Source organism: Myotis yumanensis, unplaced genomic scaffold, assembly GCF_028538775.1.
Source record: "Myotis yumanensis isolate MYYU_CA2020_CCGP unplaced genomic scaffold, mMyoYum1.0.hap1 SCAF_2, whole genome shotgun sequence".
Lineage (NCBI taxonomy): Eukaryota > Metazoa > Chordata > Mammalia > Chiroptera > Vespertilionidae > Myotis > Myotis yumanensis.
The window spans coordinates 94,311,653-94,316,435 of NW_027223753.1; the positions used below are offsets into that span (position 1 = coordinate 94,311,653).

The 4,783-nt window shown below is 42.6% G+C and overlaps 1 pseudogene; it reads left to right on the top strand.

Annotated features, from left to right (window-relative positions):
• The first annotated feature begins 1,667 nt into the window (after nt 1-1,667).
• Nucleotides 1,668-4,541, top strand: LOC139002489 (phosphatidylinositol 3-kinase regulatory subunit beta pseudogene; annotated as a pseudogene).
• Nucleotides 4,542-4,783: the final 242 nt, after the last annotated feature.

Genomic DNA, 4,783 nt, shown 5'->3' on the forward strand with positions numbered 1-4,783 from the left:
AAAATCTATGGGGTGAATACTTATGACCAACAATTCATTTATCAACAAAATATAAAAAAAGTCTTTGATAATATAAAAAATGTATTTGAAACACTTTTTGTATGTAGGAGCATTATAACAGAGATTCCCAAGCTTTAGTGAACATGTCAAATTCTAGGCCAAGAACAGTGGGCAAGTCCCCTGGTATCTTGTAAGAATGCAGGTCCCAAATCTGTAGGCCCACAAATGGGGTCAGAGACTGCATTTTCACCAGACTCCAAGCAATGCTGTTGCTGCCAGTCCCCAGATCACACTTGGAGGAGCAGGGATCCTCAGATTTACCTTATAGAGAGAAAAATGAGCATTGAGGGAAAATTCTGAGCTATCAAAAATAAAGAACTTTCTTTTAGAGCAAGATAATAAGCTTCAGAAAGTTCTTCAATGTGTGGGTCTTTGGGACACTGTCTTTGGAAGGCCAGGCATGGCAGAGGGGAGTCACTGTCATGGCCAACGGCCTCAGAGGTGGGAGGTGTAGGAAAGAAGGGGGCTTTGGCCACCACAGCCTTCGTGTGGGGCCTGGAGGCAACTTATCTTTAAACACATGGGCCAAGTGAAACATGTAGTATGAAAACACTTTGCAGAGTACAATATAAATGTCGGGTGATATTATCATCATCATTATCTTGCAGAGTTCTGAATCCCGAGGCCCAGGCTTAGCTTAGAGGGTGTGGAAAATAAAAGAAACACAATGCCTATTTCAGAAAGCACTGGGAGGCACTGAAGGTTTCTTGAGATGAAATCTGGGGCCACTGGGTGGGAAAGGGAGCAATCAGCTCATTTCTTCTTACTCCAGCCCCTGCCTGAATTGGCTGTTCCTACCCATGACGACCCAACCTCGTCCCAGAATGAAGTAAGCTTGCCGAAGGACCTGAAATGTGCTGCTTGACCTTTCCAATTACTGATTTCTCTCCACAGCTTCCATACAACCTCACCCAAAGCACATGTGTACAGCAAATTTTCTCATCTCATCAACAACATCAAAGGAAATAAAACACTCTGTTTTCCCCTAATATGTTCTACATTCCACCCATCTGTCTATTTATCCAACTGTCTATCCATCCATCATCTATCTATCTACACATGTATGTTGTGCTAAATAGATATGGTACATATAATATATATTATCTATTTATATAAAAACCCTAAGTGTAACACCCATCATGACCAAGGCTCGACCAACCGGAAGGAAGTCAGTCCTGCAGGGGTCGCCTTGGCAACGGCTGTGCCCTCCCTGAGCTGTTTCTGGCGAGGGTGAGGTTTGAGGCAGGAACCAACCCTCGGAGCATGGAGGCATATCTTTATAAAGTTTTAATACATTATATTAGAGGTCGTGGTGGTACTGTTTTACCTATAGCATCTTCAGGAATTGCTGCAAATTTACTTCGCGGTGGAAGAACCTTTCATTCCCAATATAAATTACCAGTTCCATTAAATGAAACTTCAATTTCTAGACTTGATATAAACAGTGAAGTTGCTAAAACTATTAAAAAGGTCCAACTTCTCATTATTGATGAATGCATCATGGCATCCAGTCATGCTATAAATGCCATAGACAGGTTACTAAGAGAAATTATGAATTTGAATATTGTATTTGGTGGGAAAATTCTCCTTGGAGGGGATTTTCGACAATGTCTCAGTATTGTACCGCATGCTATGCGATCTGCCATAGTACAGAGTTTAAAGTACTGTAATGTTTGGGGATGTTTCAGAAAGTTGTCTCTTACAAAAAATATAAGATCAGAGGATTCTGCTTATAGTGGATGGTTAGTAAAACTTGGAGATGGCAAACTTGATAGCAGTTTTCACTTAGGAATGAATATTATTGAAGTCCCCTGTGAGATGATTTGTAATGGATCTATTATTGAAGCTACATTTAGAAATAGTATATCTATAGATAATATTAAAAATATATCTAAACATGCAATTCTTTGTCCAAAAAATGAGCACATTCAAAAATTAAATGAAGGAATTTTGGATATACTCGATGGAGATTTTCACATATATTTGAGTGATGATTCCATTGATTCAACAGATGATGCTGAAAAGGAAAATTTTGCCATCGAATTTCTTAATAATATTACTCCTTTGGGAATGCCGTGTTATAAACTAAAATTGAAAGTGGGTGCAATCATCATGCTATTGAGAAATCTCAATAGTAAATGGGGTGTTTGTAATGGTACCAGATTTGTTATCAAAAGATTATGACCTAACATTATTGAAGCTGAAGTATTAACAGGATCTGCAGAGGGAGAGGTTGTTCTGAATCCAAGAATTAATTTGTCCCCACCTGACACTGGCCTCCCATTTAAATTAATTTGACAACAGTTTCCCGTGATTCCAGCATTTGCAATGACTATTAATAAATCACAAGGACAAACTCTAGACAGAGTAAGAATATTCCTACCTGGACCCATTTTTGCACATGGTCAGTTATATGTTGCTTTCTTTTGAGTTTGAAGAGCATGTGATGTTAAAGTTCTAAATACTTCATCACAAGGGAAATTAGTCAAGCATTCTGAAAGTGTTTTCACTCTTAATGTGGTGTACAGGGAGATATTAGAATAAGTTTAATCACTTTATCAGATATTGTTTGCATTACTGTTGTTTTTATGTCATGTTTTTGTTGTTTTTATATCATGTTTTTTGTTTTTATATCATGCCTCTGTTGTTGTTATATCATTTTGTTAGTTTATTTATTAATAAATTTATATATTATTTTCATATACATTTTACTAATTTCCTTTCATCTCTGACACTTCTATTATAGAGAAAGGGCAAATAGCAATATTAAAATATTTCCTCTAATGAATTCCCTTTTAAAAATATTTTTATTGATTTTAGAGAGGAAGGGGGAGAGAGAGAGAAAGAAACATCAATGATGAGAGAGAATCATTGGTTGGCTGCCTCCTGCACGCCCCCTACTGGGGATCAATCACACAATCCAGGCATGTGCCCTTGACTGGAATCGAACCTGGGACCCTTCATAGAGTGTTCCCCAGGCCAACACTCTATCCACTGAGCCAAACCAGTCAGGGCAAATTAATTCCCTTTTAATGTGCATGAATTTCATGCACCGGGCCACTGGTCTTATTATATAAAGAGCCCTTCCTAAAAGTCCTGAAGGACCGGATGGATGACCAAACAGGGAGTGGTTAGGGACGCCCTTAGACAACGTGATAGGGTGCGAGTTTGATGGGGGAAAGTCAAAGAAATAGGGGGAAAGGTCTTAAGGGTCTGCGGGTTTGGGGTGGTCAGCCAAGGGTAGGTTTGGAGTGTGCTGGGGAAGGAAGAGGAAGATCCAATTGGAAAATAGTTCAGCACAGTACCTTTCTCATTGCAAACCAGGATTTCACCAGCAGTGGACTGAATGGGCAGTTGTTTCATGAGTGCACTTGGGACCGACATGTTCATGGCAGCAGCAGTACTCCCAAAACTTCACTGATTCCAATATTTCCAATGTCAAAGAACAGGGAAATCCTCTCCAACTAGAGGCCCTGGATGTTGCAACGTGACTAAAGGAAACACCACTTAAGGAGGAGCTAGAGGATTGTGGGATTGTGGAGGATTCCTGGGCACCTAGGACTAGAACAGGAGCCTGTTACTGAGCATGTAAATAGTCAGCCCTATAGTCCTCAGTCTCGCAATATTTGGACGTGACTTCTGGGGGGAAATTAGTTTGTTACCTTGGTTTGAAGCGGAGGACAAGAGCTGTGAGTATGACCAGCTCTATGAGGAGTACACATGCACCTCCCAGGAACTACAGATGAAGGGCACTGCAATCGAAGCCTTCAATGAAACCATCAAGATCTTCCAAGAGCAGGGCCAGACTCAAGAGAAGTGCAGCAAGGAGTATCTGGAGCACTTCCGGCATGAGGGCAATGAAAAAGAGATGCAGAGGATCCTGCTGAACTCAGAACGGCTCAAGACTCGCATTGTTGAGATCCATGAGGGCTGCAGGAAGCTGGAACAGGGGCTGCGGACACAGGCCTTGGATAACCGAAATAAGCGCGTAAATAGCCTGAAGCCAGACCTCATGCAGCTGTGCAAGATCCGAGACCAGTACCTGGTATGGCCCACCCAGAAAGGCGCCTGGCAGAAGAAAATCAACGAGTGGTTGGGAATCAAAAATGAGACTGAAGACCAGTATGCACTGGTGGAGGATGAGGATGACCTCCCCCACCATGAGGAAAGAACCTGGTATGTGGGCAAGATCAACCGCACACAGGCTGAGGAAATGCTGAACAGCAAGAGGGATGATACCTTCCTCATCCATGAGAGCAGCCAATGGGGCTGCTATGCCTGCTCTGTGGTGGTGGACAGCGATACCAAGCACTGTCATCTACCTCTTGGCCACTGGCTTGGGTTTTGCAGAGCCCTACAACCTGTATGGGTCTCTGAAGGAGCTGGTGCTGCATTACCAGCACACCTCCCTCCTGCAACACAACGACACAGTTACCATCACACTGGCACACCCCATTGCGAGCCTGGCCTCCCCTTTGTGAATCTTTCTCTGTCTCAATCTCTCTATTGCTTTCTCTGAGTCTCTCTCTTCCTGTCACTCTTTCTATCCCCATCTCTGTCTTCTCTGTCTTTCTTATTCTCTGTCCCTCTAAGTCTCTGTTAGAGGAGCATACCTCCTACACCCCATGTCCCCTCTCCCCATGGGAACTGGCCTCACCTGGCTCTGGCTGCCCCCACCAGTTCCTACAGTTCCCCCAAGCTCCCCCTTCCTGTACCTGCCATG